Here is an 18,269-nt window from a genome sequence, read left to right as displayed (position 1 = left end):
ATATAAGGAGATCAACGATAGGGTTAGACAGTACAAGACCTGAACAGAAATTTCGACAAGTGCTATAATTTCAAGTGCTTGATAGCCACATGTGGCTAGTGGCTACCATACTTGACAGTACACCTATAAGATATTTTCATCATCACAAAAAGTTCTATTTCTCCTTAAAACAGTGATTAAAATACTAAATATACATTCTCAATGGATTTCCAACAGAAAAAGAGTTCCATAAAAACTGAAATAAAGGGCCGGCCCCGTGGCGCACTCGGGAGAGTGCAGCGCTTGGGAGCGCAGTGGCGCTCCCGCCGCGGGTTCGGATCCTATATAGGGATGGCTGATGCGCTCACTGGCTGAGCGCGGTGTGGGCGACACCAAGCCAAGGGTTGCGATCCCCTTACCGGTCACAAAAAAGACAAAAAAGACAAAAAAGAAAAGAAAAAAAACTGAAATAAAGATGTACGCATCAAATAAAGAAACTCACATATATTCACACATGAATTGACAGAGCATGCAGTATGTATTCTAAAGGAAAACTGAAAATAACTTCAATGTTCATCAGTCAGAAATGGATAAATAAATGGAATACATACAGATTTAAAAATAAATGAACTCAGTCTGTCAACATGGAAAAATAAGTTTTTTAAAGATGAAAAAACTAAGTTAAACACCAAGAACTTATCAATACAAATTTTAAAAAGAGAAAACAACATTTGCTTACAAACTTACAACTAAAAAAATATGGATGTGAATGATACACACGAACTTCACAAGAATGGTTACCTCAGGGTGGCAAAGAGAGAAAAAGGAGAGTGAATGTTAACTAAATCTGTAACATTGTTAAGAAAAAAGTTTCTTGTAGTTGAAAAATTTACTTAGATTACCACTAAATACTATGGTTCATCAACCACCAGTGAATATGTTACTTTCAAGAAAAAAATTCACAACAGAAAAACAGGGCAAAGGGAAATTTTGGCTTCAACAAAAATTTAAGAACTCATTTAATTTAGTCTTTGAAAACTAAAAATCACTTTCATATACCTCTTTAGTTTCTTCCCCAAATAAACTATGGCTCTAAGATAACATTTTAAGTAGCATCAGCAAAGAATGTTAATTCTTAAACATCTGGCCCAAAAACTTATCACGCAGAGATTCCTTGTTTCTCAAAATAAATAAAAAGAGATCCCAAGAGTCCACTCATGAGTAATACCCAAAAGGGAGGGAGAAGGCAGATATCTTTGAATGCTGGCTAATAAGTGAAAAAATGATAGAAAAGTCGCCACTTGCAACCACCAATGTAATAACTGATTCAGGTAAAGACCATCAATGGATGCTAAAAACATAGAGTGAAAAGGTTGTTGGGCAACAGAACATTTTCACTGTATCACCCTGCAGATTATGTAATACTTTCAAAGGAAAAAGGTATCTTTAAAGTGAGAAATCTGGTAGAGGCCACTTTTACCAAGTGATCAAATTTAACACCACCAATAATGGGAGAAATTGATGGTGTGCCTCTTGATGAGACAGATGTGCTGAGGAGGACATAATATCACTTACAGAGTGTTCCTGCCAAAAGTATCTAAACTGAATCTATGTATGTGGAAAACAATGAGAAACTCAAATAGTGAGACATTTTGTAAGACAACTGGCCTGGACAATTAAAAAATGTCACAGTCAAACCATCCCCCCCCACCCCCCAAAAAGGTGATAGAACTGCTCTAGATTAAAGGAAAATAAAAAGATGTCAACTAAATGCAATACATGATCTTTGAATTCTGAATGAGGGAATAAAACAGCAATAAAGGGCAATTGGAGAAATCTGAAATAAAATATTAGAGCAACATTAAATTAAATGTCTTGAATATGTTGAATTATTAGTGGTAAAGTATCATGGTATCCACAATTTACTAACAAATCATTCAGCAAAGAGAATATTTAAAAATCAAGAGAAAGAATGTGTATGTTCATAAAGATGTTAAAAACTGGTGAATCCAAGAAGGATATACTGAGTGTTTGTTGTACCCTTTTAGCGTTTCTATATATTTGAAATTCTGTAAAGTAAAAATAAAAAGTTCAGAGAAAAAGTTCTTTTAAAAGTTCTTTCTTTTTAATTATTTCTATTACTTGTTTTAATTTTTTCAATATATATAGCTACCAGAAAGCATCATGTTACAGCCTGAATACAGAATAAGATTAAATAACCACTACATCCTTCTTGAACTTCTTACTGCCACTCATGAGTCGACTTCCTTAACCAACCGTTTCTCCTCCAAACAACCCTCTTATATGTGACAGTACTCAGCATTCAGTTTCCCTCACTTTCCCCAATTATCAGTTGACTCAATTACCATCAAAATATCAATGACTTCTAAAGGCATTTCTCCACCTAGACCTCTCTTCTAAACTCCAGATACTTATTTCCAACTGCCTAAGCTGTCCCAAATAAACTCCACATTGTACAAAATAAAAAGAAAGGAGTTACAAAAGTTTAGTTCAAACAAAATTTTTAAACCCTTAAATGGAACAAAGATTTTGTAATGATAAAGGATACAGTCCAGAACGAAGATATAAAAGTTAACAAGCCTCTCTATAAAACATAAATGAGATTGTGCCAATCCCCAACTTTAAGCCTCTTAGTGATTCAAATAACTGGAGAACATCTTTAAAGTACTTACAGAAATATCAACCTAGAATTCTATATCTGGCAAAAATGACATTCAACAATTAAGGCAAAATAAAGACATTTCAGATGAAGAGAAACGAAGAGAATGTGTTGCCAAAAGTCCTGCTCTAAAACAAATAGTAAAAGAAGGTCTTTAGGCTAAAGGGAAATAAAACCAGAGGGAAAACTGGAACGTCAGAAATGAAGAAAGAGCAACAGAAATGATTAGTATCTAGGTAAATTAAAAAACTAAAAATAAGACTCTTTCAGGCTGGTCAGTTAGCTCAGTTGGTTACAGCGTGGTGTTGGTAACACCAAAGTCCAGGGGTTCAATCCCTGTTACCAATCAGCTGCCAAAAATAGAAAACTTTAAAAATAAAAAATTTTAAAAGTAAGAAAAGACTTTTTCCTCTTAAGCTCCTTAAAACACATTTTTTGAAAGCAAAAATTATACATTGGAGAGGGAGGGAGGGAGGGAGGGAGGGAGGGAGAGAGAGAGAGAGAGAGAGAAAGAGAAAGAAAGAAAGAAAGAAAGAAAGAAAGAAAGAAAGAAAGAAAGAAAGAAAGAAAGAAAGAAAGAAAGAAAGAAAGAAAGAAAGAAAGAAAAAGAAAAGAAAGACAAGAAAGACAAGAAAGAAAGACAAAGAACCATAACAACACATTGAACTTTCAGGAGAGTTCAGAACTGTGGTTACTGGAGGTGGGAAAGGGGGAGGGGTATTAGTGAGAAACTGGCTAATTGACACAAATAATGATTATGTTTTATAATGATGAATATGCTAATTATGATTTGATCATCACACACTGTACACAGTAACTGATATTCAACTTTGTACCCCACAAATATGTGTAATCAATTTTGTTTCAATTAAAAAAATATATACACTGTACAGTGGGATTTTTTTTTACCATTTAAAAAAATTTTTAATTTATCAATACATGATATAGTCAGTTTTCATGTCCCTTTACCAATTCCTCTTTTCCGCCTCCCTCTCCCCCTTCCCTCAATCTACATCATTTCTGCTCACTTGTCTTAACAAGTTCAAGTAATTGTTGTGATTGTTGTGTCTTCTTCCCTGCCTCACCCCCATTTGTTTGTATATTTATTTATTTATATTTAGCTCCCACAAATAAGTGAGAATATGTGGTATTTCTCTTTCTGTGCCTGACTAGTTTCACTTAATAAAATTTTCTCTAAGTCCATCCATGTTGCTGTGAATGGTAGTATTTCATTCTTTTTTATAGCAGAGTAGCATTCCATTGTATAGATACACCACAGTTTCCTTATCCACTCATCTGATGATGGACATGTGGGCTGGTTCCAAATCTTGGCTATTGTAAATAGTGCTGCAATAAACATTGGAGTACAGGTATCCCTTCAACATGATGATTTCCATTCCTCTGGGTATATTCCCAGCAGTGGAATAGCTGGGTCATATGGTAGATCTATCTGTAATTGTTTGAGGAACCTCCATCCCATTTTCCATAGAGGCTGCACCATTTTGCATTCCCACCAACAGTGTATGAGGGTTCCTTTTTCTCCACAACCTCGCCAACATTTATCATTCTCAGTCTTTTGGATATTAGCCATCCTAACTGGAGTGAGATAGTATCTCAAAGTGATTTTGATTTGCATTTCCTGAGTGCTGAGTGATGTTAAGCATTTTTTCATGTGTCTGTTGGCCATTCATATATCTTCCTTTGAGAAATGCCTATTCAGCTCCTTTGCCCATTTTTTAATTGGGTTTTTTTTTTTTTTTTTTTTTTTTTTGCTGTAAAGTTGCTTGAGTTCCTTGTATATTCTGGATATTAATCCTTTGTCAGATATATATTTTGCAAATATTTTCTCCCACTCTGTTGGTTGTCTTTTCGCTCTGTTAACTGTTTCTCTTGCTATAAAGAAGGCTTTTAATTTGATATAATCCCATTTGTTTATTTTTCCTTTGGTTGCCTGTGCTTTTGGGGTCCTATTCATGAAGTCTGTACCCAATCCTACTTCCTGGAGTGTTTCCCCTATGTTTTCTTTAAGTATGGTGGAATTTTCAATGTATATAGATATATATGAAAATTATAACATAATGGGGGGCTAGGATAAAGAGACTTATATGATTGCCATACTTTTACATTTTATTTAAAGGGACACACTGCTCACTCTAAATAGATCAGTTAGTTATAAGTTCATACTTCATAATTCCTAGAGCAACCATAAAAAAAATACCCAGATATAACGAAAAAGCCAATAAATTAAAACATTAAAAAATATTTAATTAGGGGCCGGCCCGGTGGCGCACCGCTATAGTGCGCCGCTTGGAAAGTGCAGTGGCGCTCCCGCCGAGGGTTCGGATCCCACATACAGACCAGCCGCTCACTGGCTGAGCGAGGGGCGGGAGCAACACCGAGGGTTGCGATCCCGTGGCCGGTCCCGGTCCGGTACGGGCACGACACTGAGGGTTGCGATCCATTGCCGGTCACGAAAAAAGACAAAAAGGAAAAAAAAAAAATTTAATTAATCCATAAGTAGGCAGGAAAAGCAAACACGAATGAAAAAAAAAAAGGGTGTGGGAGGTAAACAAAACAAATAATAAAATAATAAACCTAAATCTAATCATATCAATTACATTAAATGTAAATGGTCAAAAAAACACTAAATAAAATGGGCTGTCAGATTGGATTTATAAAAAAAGCAAAAGTAAAACAAAAAACCCTCTTTAAAATATAATGATATAGATTAAAAGCAAAAGAGCAGAAAAAGGTATGCCACGCTAACACTAGTTAAAAAAAAAAAAAGCTGGATTGGCTATATTAACACTAAACAGTGGGTTTTAAATCTATGAATATTACCAGGGATAAAGGTCATTTTATAATGATAAAGGAGTCAAATAATCAAGAGAACCAAACAACCTTAAATGTTTATGCACCTAATAACAGATCCTCAAAATATATGAAGCATAAATGGAAATGCAAGGAGAAAGTGAGCAAATCCATAACAACAGTTGTACACTTCAACATTCCTCTCTCGGTAAGCAATAGAACAGCAAACCAGCAAGGATAAGACCTTAACAACACTATCAACTGACTGTCCTAATGGATATTTATGGAATACCTGTACCTAACAGTAGCAGAATACATCTTCTTTCCAATTGCAAATGGAACATTCACCTTAACAGACAATGTTTCAGGCTATAAAACAAATCTAAATAAATAAATAAATCAGTCATGCCAATTATGTTCTCCGACTATAATGGAATTAAATTAGGAACAAATAACAGAAAGATATCTGGGAAATCCCCAAATGTTTTAAAATCAAACAATATACTTCAAAACAAGCCATGGATCAAAGAGTAAGTCACAATAGAAATTAGAAAATATAGTGAATTGAATGAAAAAGAAAATACAACATATCAAAAATTGTGAGATACAGCTCTTAGAAAGTGCATACAGGGACTTTTATCGCAATAAATGCTTGGATTACAAAAGAAAGGTCTCAAGTCAATGATCTAAGCTTTTACCTTCAGAATCTAGAATAAGAGCAAATTAAACCCAAAGCAAGCGGGAGGAAAAAAATAAAGATCAGAGCAGAAATCAATGAAATAAAAGAGAAAAACTACAGACAAAATCCAATGAACTCAAAAGCTGCTTCTTTAACTAGATCAACCAAAGTGCTAAACCTCCAGAGAGAATGTCCAAGAAAAAAGCAAAAAGACACAAATTTCAGTATCAGGCATGAGAGGAGTGACATTACCATAGATTCTACAGATACTAGAAGGATAATAAGGGAATATTATGAACAATGTTATGTTCAAAAATTGGACACCTCCGATAAAAGAAACCAATTCCTTGAAAGACACAGTCAAACAAAACACATTCGATAGGAATTTCTAAATGCAATAGCCTATTACAGAAACTGATTTCAGAGTTAAAAGGCTCCCAAAAAAGAAAAATCCAAGCCAGATGGCTTCACGGGCATATTCTAGCAAACTTTTAAGGAAGAAATAATTCCAATTCTACACAATCTCTTGCAGAAAACAGAAAAGGAGACAACACTTTCTAAGTCATTGACGACAGCATTACTGATACCAAAATCAGATGAAGACAGTGTGAGAAAACTACAGACCAATGCTTCTCATAAGCACAGACACAAAAATCCTCCCAAAATACCATGAATGAGAATTCAGCAATATATATAAAAAATAACATATCACAATCAAGTGGGATTTAACTCCTGGAATTTAGGGCTGATTCAACCTTCAAAAATCAATCAGTATAATTCACCGTATCAACAGACTAAAAAAGAAAAACCATATGAACATCTCGATAGCTGCGGAAAACGCATTTAACAAAATTCAATAACCATTACTGATTAAAAACTCTCAGTAACTATAAATAGAAGGGAACTCTTCAACCTGAAAAACGTGATACGTAACAGTGAAAGACTGAACACTTTAACCCAAAGATCAGAAGAAAAACAAAGATGCCCACTCTCACCTCTCTTATTTAAGATTATAATTGAAGTCCTAGCCAGTGCAATAAGAAGGAAAAAAATACAGTTGGAAAGGAAGAAATAAAACCATCTACTTCCCAGGCAACATGATTACCTATATAGTAAATCCCAAGAAATCTACAACAAAGCAACAAATGTGAATTTAGCAAGGTCACAAAGTTCAATACACAAAAATCAATTGTATTTCTAACAATAAATAACTGGAAACACAAATTTAAAAAACAAGTACAAATTATAATAGGACCAAAACTCGTGAAATACTTATGTATAAATTTAACAGTATATGGAGGACCAGTATGGTGGAAACTATAAAACACTGATGAAAGAAATAAAAGAACTAAATTAATGGAGAGAAAAAACATGCTTACAGATTTAAAGATTCAATATTGTTAAGATATCAATTCTCCCCAAATTCATCTAGAGATTCAACACAATCCCAATCAAAATCCCAGTAGGATATTTTGTAGATATTGATAAGCTAATTCGAAAAAATAAATGGAAAGGCACAGGAACCAGAAGAACCAAAACAATTTTGAAAAAAAAAAAAAAGAAAGAGAATAAAGTTGGACAACTTACACTACCTTATTTCAAGAATTAATTTATGAAGCTACAGTAATCAAGATAGACTCAAGATTACTGCAGCAAAAGGACAGATACAGAGATCACTGCAACAGAACAGAGTCCAGAAACAGACGCACAAATATGGTCAATTGAATTTTGACAAAGATGCAAAGGAAATGCAATGAAGAGAGGATTTCATTTCAACAAATGGTATTAAAACAATTTGACATCCATATTCTCAACCCCCATCTCACACCTTACACAAAATTAACTGAAAATGAAACACAGACCCAAATATAAAACCTAAAACTATAAAATTTCTAGAATAAATCAAAGAAGATCTTGTGACCTTGGATTAGTGAAGCCAAGGGATCAGCAAACTATAGCCAGCCCACTGCCTGTTTTTGTTTGGCCCATAAGAGCTAAATGGGTGGACAAATAACCAAAATGATAACAATATTTGGTAATTTGAGAATGAGGTGAAATTCAAACCACAGTGTCCATAAAGTTTTATTGGAACAGCCATTCTCATCATTTACATATTGTCTGCCAACGGCTGCTTTCATGCTACAGTGGAAGAGTTGCAATGGGGACTGCACACCTAAAATATTTACTATCTGGTCCTTGACAGAAAAAGTTTGTCAAGCCCTGGGTTAGGCAAAGAGTTCTTAGATCAACACCAAAAGCCTAAGAGTTCTTAGGTCAACACCAAAAGCATAAGAAAAAACCAATCAATTGAACTTCATCGAAATGAAAAATTTCTGCTCTGGGAAAGAGACTATTAACAGAATAAAACACAAGCCACAGATGAGGAGAAAATCATGTAGATTCCATAGCTAACAAAGCACTTATACCCAAAATATATAAAGAACTCATTACTCAATAATAAGAAAGCAAGTAACTCAATTAAAATATCTTTAGTAAAGATTTCAATATCTTCCCAGCAAAAACGCTATATAGATGGCAAATAAAAGGCCACATGTGAAAAGATGCTCAGCACCATTAGCCACTAGGAACAAGCAAATTAAAACCACAATGAGGGGCTGGCTGGTTATTTCAGTTGCTTAGAAAGTGATGCTGACAACACCAAGGTCCAGGGTTTGATCCCCGTACGGGCCAGCCACCAGAAAAACAAAAAACACCACAATGAGATACCACTATAAACTTATTAAAGTGACTTAAATTTTAAAAACTGACAATATCAAATGCTAGGGAGGATGTGGGTATCTGGAACTCTCATACACTGGCTGATGAGAATGCAAAGTGGTATAACCACTTTGGAAAATTGTTTTGGCAGTTTCTTATAAAACATACAACCCAGAAATCACTGTCTAAAGTATTTACCAAAGAGAAAAGAAAACTTATATTCATACACAAAAAAATTACTGAAATATTTACGGCAGCTTTATTCATTACTGCCAAAAACTAGAAATAACTGAAATGCCCAACTGTTGAACAGATAAATGGACTGTGGTACATTCATATAATGGATTGCTGCTCAGCAATAAAGAAACTATTGGTACACACAACAATATAGATAAATCTCAAATACATTATGCATTGTGCAGGTATAAACCATTAAGAAATTAAAATACCTCTTTCAAAGTCAAGCATTACATAAAAAATTAATATATCATGATCAAGAAAGGTTCATTGCAGGAATGTAAAGATGGGACAGTATTATGAGATCTTCTAATACAAATCTACTAATATGTAGCATGTAGGAGAAAAACTATATGATCATTTCAAAAGATGCTAAGATGACATTTGACAAAATAGACATATCTGATTTTTAAAAAACAAACAAAAAAACAGAAATAGATGAATATACTCAACACAATTTAAAAGTCCCAAAGCTGGGCCGGCCCGGTGGCGCACTGGAGAGTGCATCGCTTGGGAGCGCAGCGGCGCTCCCGCCGAGGGTTCAGATCCCATGTGGAGACCGGTTCCCGCTCACTGGCTGAGCGTGGTGCGGGCGCAACACCGAGGGTTGCGATCCCGTTACCGGTCAGTAAAAAAAGACAAAAAGGAAATAAATAAATAAATAAATAAAAGTCCCAAAGCTAACACTCAGACTAACAGTTAACAGTAAAGTATTAGCATCAGTCCCATAGTTTCTTTTTACTGCTGAGCAGCAGTCCATTATATGAATGTACCACAGTTCACTTATCTGTTCAACAGTTGGGCATTTCATTTATTTCTAGTTTTGGGCAATTACAAATAAAGCTGCCATAAATATTTTCATAATGTTTTTTGTCTGAACATAAATTTGGAAAGTACACTAAGATACCTATCATTACAGCTAACATTTAACATTATTTTGGATGTGGTAGGCAATAAAATTTGAAAAGAAAAAAAAAGGTAATATAAGAAATCAGATGTGTGCATATGATCCATGTTTGCAACTTTATTCCTAGAAAACTCAACCCAATCAATGCAAAAGCTATTAAAACAATTAGAAAAAAAGAACAGGTGACTAAATACAAAGTTAATTTTTAAAATCCAAGAGCTCTCCACTAGAAGCTCCATGAAAGCAGATATTTTTGTAGACAAACTGTTTAAAGGCAAAATAAGGTTCCATGGCCTAAGTGAAAAGATTTACAAAATCAAATTACACATTATCCAATTTTATAAAAAGGATGTATGCTTCTATACGAGTACTCACTCACATACACACATTCACACAAGGATGGTTACCAAATGAGAGAAACCAAAATATTAATGTTGTCAGTTTTCTAAACTTTCAATATTTCTTACCTGATAAAGGGAAAAAGCAAAAATAAAATTTAAAGTTCTTACTAGATTTTTAGAAGTATTATTTTAAAATTAAAGCCTTTCTCCTAATCTAATTATCTACATCACAGATTAATGAATGTCAAGAGCTTAAGAGGCAGTCAGCAAACTATGGCCAGCCACAGCCTGTTTTTGAGAATAAAGTTCCACATTTATTTGTCTACTTATTGTCTATGGCTGCTTTCATGCTACAATGGCAGAGCTGAGTAGTTGCAACAGAGACAATTGGCCTAGAAAGCTTAAAATACTATTTGGTGCTTTAAGAAAGTTTGCCAAGCCCCTGCCCATTAAATCATCTAGTCCAGCTTTCACTTTACAGGTAAGTAAACTAAGAATGACTTCTCTAAAGTCCAAACTCAAGCTAAGAAGCAACAAAGAACTCCATTTCCATGGTACTTTCCACCTACCCAAGAAACTCTCAAAACAGACATCCGCCCCCCGTTTGGAAGGTAAAAACTCAGGCTCTCATATCACAAGTGAGTGTATTTGCCAGTAAACTCATGAGGAGAGGACTCTGGGCCTAAACAGTTGAAGGTCTGAGTAAACTTTGGTAGATTCTAGAAAAAGTTCCCAATAGGGCTAGTTTTTTAAGGCAAATAAATATTAACAGCAAACGTAGTTTTGTATAAGGGTACTTCAAAAAGTTTGCGGAAAGATTCGCATTATCTTTTAATTTTATTTTTCCCCAATTGTTGAAGTACCTTCGTATTAATAAAGGAAAAAAAAGGGCATTTCACGCCTTTACATTACATGCTAGGACCCTGTGAGTATGTGAGCTTGTGACCCCTACCATAAACAATCTCCACTGTTAGGTTTCTTCTGAGACAAAGGGAAGATCCACAACTCAAGCTGTTAAGACAATTAAGCACAATGTAACTGGAACAAGGCAAACTTCCAAATTTACAAATTTTCAGAAATCTGAGGCATTTCACCTGGATAATTCAGACTCAAAAGCTCAAATATGTACCTGAAATTACATTAAACCATTCTAAATTTTTTTATTGTTTGCATAATACTTTGTCTTTTTTCGTGACCGGGAACGGGATTGCGATCGCAACCCTCAGTGTCACGCCCACACCGCACTCAGCCCACCGGTCTCCACATGGGATCCGAACCCTGGGCGGCAGCGACGCACTGTACCGAGTGTGCCACTGGGCCGGCCGTTCTTTTTTCAATATAATGTTACTTCCCCTTTCAGAGTGGAAATTTTCTAAAGGGTGACTTTTTCTGTCCACCTATTTTTAAATGGAATATTCACTTTATTTATCCTAAAATTTTCTAATGAAAGAACAAAAACATTTTTAATAAACAAAGCTATATCTGCCTTGATTTTTCCTTTGTATTTCTTAAGTTCAACATGATATAAAATTTTCACAGAATTTTTGGAAAATAAAATTTATAAAGGGCGGGAGCGCCGCGCACTCCCAAAGCGCCGCACTCTACCGAGTGCGCCACTGGGCCGGCCGTGTTTGCATAATACTTTGAAAGCACAGTATAGTCATTAAGTTGGAGAGAAGAATAATTTACTGAATAATACCTCAAGAAGTATGTGAAGTAATTTCAGTGTCTACAGGAACAGGGAAAACTGCACTGATAGGAGGGACTAGATTTTTATTTGCTATTTTAAATGTACTATTTTCTCAGACAAGTCTCAGTATAGCTATGCAAGCATAAGAAGGAAAAAGGACAAGAGAAACTGCACACAGAATAATATGTGCATTTCTGAAATATTTCTTAAGTTCCATAAATAGAATATACTATAAACAGATCTCAAAGGAGGCAATGCAAACATACTGAAATCAAGCAGGAAGCCATATTTCTAGTAAAATACAGAAACTACCTACTGAACACGGCCATTCGATACAAATCACTTGGCCATCTCTCAAGTGTGTGAATTACAGAACATGTCCACGAGTAAGGAGAAGTCTAAGCATTAACTTTCTCAGCAAATCTCAGGAGGTTTCATAGTTGCAATTTAACATCACTTAAGTAACAAAAGAATTTCACTCAAAAAGGGAGATGTCTTTACCCTGAACTATTAGTTAAATAATTTGGCCAGTGACTCCTGAGAAAGAGGTTTTATACAGAAGAACCCAGACACACTACTATTTCACAATTCAGTTCACACACCAACTTTTAAAGTTTTACAATATAGGAACTCTGAGTTATCAAATTAGATTTCTCAACCAAAAGTCTCTACATTTTAATCCTTCCTTCCCTCTGGTCCTATATATATGGCTCTTAGCTTAACCTTATCGGGACTGTGGCAGATTTTCTAACATTAAGTGTTAACTGCCTCTTCACTACCACCAAGAACAACAAATAATCTACAGTCATCTCAAAATGACCCCACATCTTACTAGAGAAATGCGATATCATCATATGCACAAATAATGCTAGGCCAACGGCCTCAAAAGAAGGCCCATAGCCAGACTGCTGGGGCTACCCAGGTGGCACAGGATGCAGGGCAAATAAAAGGCCAGAGGCAGAGATGTAAGAATCCTCACTGGTCTAACAGAAGCAGGCTGACTACAACAGCACAGTCAATCCAAGAGAACTTCCTGCAATGATATGAAATGATCTAAATGCTATACATTTGTGTGGTGTAATACAGAGGCCACTAGCCACATGTGGCTACTTAGCACTTGAAAAGTGGCTAGTGCCACTGAGGAAATAAAGTTTTAATTTTACCTAATTTTAATTAATTTACATTTAAATAGCCACATGTGGCTAGTGGCTACCACACTGGACAGTGCAGAACTAGAGGGTGAAAAGAATCCAGAGGCTTTCTTTGACAATTACCTTGTTAACAGAGTTTGAATGTGCTGACCCCCAAAAACTCATGTGGAAATGATCTCCAATGTGGCAGTATTGGGAGCTGTTTGAGTCATGGGGGCAGATCCCTGATGAATGGATTAATGCTCTCCCTGGTGGGTGGGGGTAGTGAGTTCTCGGCTCTTTTAATTCCCACAAGAGCTGGTTGTTTAAAGGACCCTGGCACCTCCCCTCTGTCTCTCTCTTGCTTCCTTTCACCACATGATCTGCTTGTACCTGCTGGCTGCCTGCCACTTTCTGCCACTAGTAGAAGCAGCCTGAGGCCCACACCAGATGCAGCTGTCCCTGAATCATAAGCAAATAAACCTCTGTTCTTTCTAAATTACCCAGTCTCAAGTATTCTGTTATAGCAGCACAAAAATAGACTAACACACTTATGCTGCCTACTGCATACTAGAGATTGAGCCAGACCCCAAAGAGAGACTGAATGAGACCATCCCTGCCCTACTAAGGAAGGAGGTGCCAGACAATAAACAGCCCATTTCAATACAATATCTTAACCAATAAAGATATAATGATAAAGGGGTCAAATAATCAAGAGGATAAAACAATACTTCCTAAAGGTGTATGAATTTAACAACAGAGCCTCAAAATACAAGAGTGATAGAACTCCAAGGAGAAATAGACAAATCCTTAACAATAGTTGTAGACTTCAACACTCCTCTCTCAATAAGCAACAGAACAAGTAGGCAGAAAATCAGCAAGATACAGAAGATCTTAATAACACCACCAACAAACATGACCTAATTGACATTTATGGAACACTCCACCCAACAACAGCAGGATATACTCACTCTCTTTTCAATTACATATGGAACATTCACCTAGGCTGACAATAACTGCAAAGCAAACCTCTAAAAATGTTCGACAAAATTAAAGTCATATGAAGTATGCTCTCTCAACATAAATGAAATTAAATTAGAAATCAGTAACAGAAAGATACCTAGAAGATCCCCAAATATTTGGAAACTAAACAATATACACATGCACAACCTGGAGGTTGTGAGTGAGGGGTGTAAAGGAACTTAGCCCCACCTGGAGGCAAAGGAAATGGTGATCAGAGAGGGCAAGCTGGAGAAGGTGATGTATGGTGACTAAGAGGTAGTCACCACAGCACTGAATAACTACAAGGTATGTGAAAAATTACAAAGAATTTGCTATTACTAGCAGAGCAAATTCATGGTGAAGAGAAATAAGGAAGATTCAGAAGTCAGTTCATCCTTGGCCCCTTTTTCTCCCTCTCACCCCACCTCAGCCTAACCAATATATCACTAAGGAATCATTCTAATTCCTAAATTATTTTCTTAATTATTTCTCTCCATTCCTACCGTTATCAACCCGCTGATACCTCTACATTCCCACTCATATCTAGTATGCAGTAGGCAGCACAAGGTAATTGTCAAAGTAAGTGGCTATTTAAATGTAAATTAATTAGAATTAGGTAAAACTAAAACTTCACTTCTTCAGTAGCACTAGCCATATTTCAAATGTTCAGTAGCCACATGTGGCTAGTGGTTTTTCCTAGTACAAGACCTGGTCTACTTCAACAGCCTAACTCCATCCATTCTTTCTTACCCTATTCTAATTCACTCTCTATTCTACAGCCAGAGAAGCTTTTTAAAAAACACAGATCTGATCACATCACTCCCTACTTAAAACTTTTCATGTTTTTCCCCCCACTTCATTGCACGTGCTGATCCTAGGTCTAGAATCCTCTTTCTCCTCCCTTCACCTGCCTAGTTTCACTTTGAGCTGAGTTGTCACTTCTTTTTTTTTTTTTTTTTAAAGATGACCGGTAAGGGGATCTTAACACTTGACTGTGTGTTGTCAGCACCACGCTCTCCCAAGTGAGCTAACCGGCCATCCCTATATAGGGATCCGAACCCGTGGCCTTGGTGTTATCAGCACCACACTCTCCCAAGTGAGCTAACCGGCCATCCCTATATAGGGATCCGAACCCGTGGCCTTGGTGTTATCAGCACCACACTCTCCCAAGTGAGCTAACCGGCCATCCCTATATAGGGATCCGAACCCGTGGCCTTGGTGTTATCAGCACCACACTCTCCCAAGTGAGCTAACCGGCCATCCCTATATAGGGATCCGAACCCGTGGCCTTGGTGTTATCAGCACCACACTCTCCCAAGTGAGCCATGGGCTGGCCCTTGAGTTGTCACTTCTTCAGGGAAGTCTTCTCTGACCCCTGCAGGCTAGATTATATTTACTTGTCCCCTTTCAAAACACTTCTCTTGCTGAAACACAGGCTGCCTTCCCTGCTACCCAAGGAGAAGCTTCATCAGGGACTATGTCTGATTTATTCACTGCTGCATCCTAGATAGTGCATGGAAAATAGCAGGTACTCTCAATAGGTATTGCAGGTACTCTCAATAGGTATTTCTGGAATAAATAAGATAATCAGTGAAGCAATCAAAGAAATATGAATTCAAACCAGAGAACTTTTAACCTTTAACATCAAATGCAAAGGTGGTTTTTAAATAATCAGTGCTGATGAAATGGTCTTTCACACACTGCTGGTAGAAAATGTTCATTACATGTGTTGGAGTGAGCAGGGCTGAAGCAATGTTGGGACCTAAAACCGCATGGACTTCAGAAGTAAAAAAAAAAAAGGACAGTTTTTTTCTTGGCATGCATTTCTCCGAGTTCCCTCTTTTCCCGTGGTTATTTGATATTCTGAATGTTGGTTATAGGGCAAGATGACATTATTTATATAAATATAAAGTTGTTTTCTAGTCTGCCTAGAGCTGCAGACTTGCCATGAGACATATACTATTCAAACACTGAGAAACCAAGGAAGACATCAATAAAGCTATGCTGATTCCACCCTGAAGCAAATCAAAATCCAGCAGGACTCTAAGATAACATCAAGGATAAGAAGGGAAGCCATAAGGAGCCTTGGCAAGGATTTACACCTGGCCCCTTACACATCCCCCTCCCTCCTGCTTTTCACTTTCCACATTCCATTCTTTCAACACCCTCTTTAAAAACCCCTCAGCAAATCTGAGTCTTGGAGATGGTTTTCGTCTGGCTATTCTTCTCCAAGTTTACCAGAGAGATGGATTACCCTCACGTCTCTCCTCAGATCATGGGTTCCGGAATAAAAACTGACTTCCATTTTCACCAACATTTGACTTCTAAGTTTTTGTTTGGGGCAGGCAGCCGGACTTGGGTTTAGTAACTAGATTTTGGTGAGCCAAGCCAGGGTTTTTGTACAGGAAGGCAGCCAAACTTGGGTTCGGTAACACGTATTTCATATTATGGTGACACATGAAAACCACAAGGAAACATACCACTATACATCTATTAAGATGACTGGAACCCTCATACATTGCTGGTGCAAATGCAAAATGGTAAAACCATTCTGAGAAACAGTCTGGCAGTTTCTTCTTATAAAATGGCTAACATACCCTTAACATACCACCTAGCCATTCCATTCCTGGGTATTTACCCACAAGAAATGGAAACTTATGTTCACATAAAAACTTGTAAGTGAGCTTTATTCATAATCTCCAAAATCTGGTAACAACCCAAATGTCCTTCAGCTGGTGAGTGGATAAACCAACTGTGGTACATCCGTATAATGGACCACACTACTCAGTGATAAAAAGGAATGAACTATTGATACAAGATATATCTTGGATGAATCTCAAATGCATTATGCAGATAAAAGAAGTCAGACTCAAAAGTCACATACTGCAAAATTCCATTTATATGATATTCAGGAGAAGGCAAAACTATAGGAACAGAAAAGAGAACAGTGGTGGCCAGGGGTAAGAGGAGGGGAAGGGGATAACGAAAGGAGCACAAAGGAATTTGGGGAGGAGGGGAGGTGATGAAACTGCTCTATGTTTGATGGCGGTGGTGGTTACACAACTGTATGCATTTGCCAAAACATAGAGTCAAAATTGTGCACTGAAAAGGGTGAATTTTACTGCATATATAGGTTGCACTTCAATAATTTTTAAAAATGTTTCATTAATGTCCTCATAGAAATATAAGATGTATCAATGAACAGAATGCCATGAAAAAGGAACAGAGAAACAAAAATTTTGAAAATATCCAATTGCTGAAATAAAAACTGATTCAAAAGAAGGCGTAAAAGATAAATTGCCCAGAAAGCAGATCAAAAAGACAAACAAATAAAAAGAATGAAAAAAGATAAGAAACTTAACATGATCAGTGTAAAAGATCCAACATCTACCTAACTAGGAGTTCAAGAAAACTGAGCAAATATGAAGAAAACTATCAAAAAACAGCAGAAATTTTTCCAGAACTAAAGATGAGTCTTCAGATTCAAAGGGCCCACCAAGTACCCAGCACAATAAAAAAGAAAAAAGAGCCACAACAAGGGATATATTAATGCAAAGATATAAGAGCCTAAAAGCTTTAGAAAGGAAAAAAAAAAAAAAAAAAAAAATGTCAGACATGAACAAAGTAATCATACAGCACCAGACTTCTCAAAAGCAATACTAAATCTTGGAACACAATAAAGCAAATCCTTCAAGTGAAACTAAGAAAGATGTAGGACCCAAAAAATGGGGGATCAATGTGGAAAAGCAGCAAAAAGAAGTCCCAGTGTGATGATGTTCAACAGACCTACAGAGCAACCAGCTCAGGCAAGAGCAGGAATGCCAAGGACTGCAGAAGAAAGATCAGTAAGGAAAAAAAATGTCACATTTGAGAGTTTGGAAAAAATAAGCCACAAGATATTTTACAGACTTGATAGTGAATTGGGCTAACATAAAACACTAAGCAAATAAAAAAATAAGAAAACTCCAGGAAAACAGTTACCATAAAAAAAAACCCATAATGGGCCGGCCCGGTGGCGCACTGTAGCACTCCCACCGAGGGTTTGGATCCCACATACAGACCGGCGGCTCACTGGCTGAGCGAGGTGCGGGCGCA

The 18,269-nt window shown here is 36.6% G+C and overlaps 1 protein-coding gene across 1 annotated transcript in view; it reads right to left on the bottom strand.

Annotated features, from left to right (window-relative positions):
• Window positions 1-18,269, bottom strand: part of BPTF (bromodomain PHD finger transcription factor) — a 141,867-nt gene that overhangs the window by 111,913 nt on the left and 11,685 nt on the right. The window lies entirely within an intron of this gene.

This window comes from Galeopterus variegatus, unplaced genomic scaffold, assembly GCF_000696425.1.
Source record: "Galeopterus variegatus unplaced genomic scaffold, G_variegatus-3.0.2 Scaffold243, whole genome shotgun sequence".
NCBI classification, from domain to species: domain Eukaryota; kingdom Metazoa; phylum Chordata; class Mammalia; order Dermoptera; family Cynocephalidae; genus Galeopterus; species Galeopterus variegatus.
The sequence above is the reverse complement of the archived record's forward strand: the minus strand, read 5'-3'. Positions and strand labels throughout refer to the sequence as shown.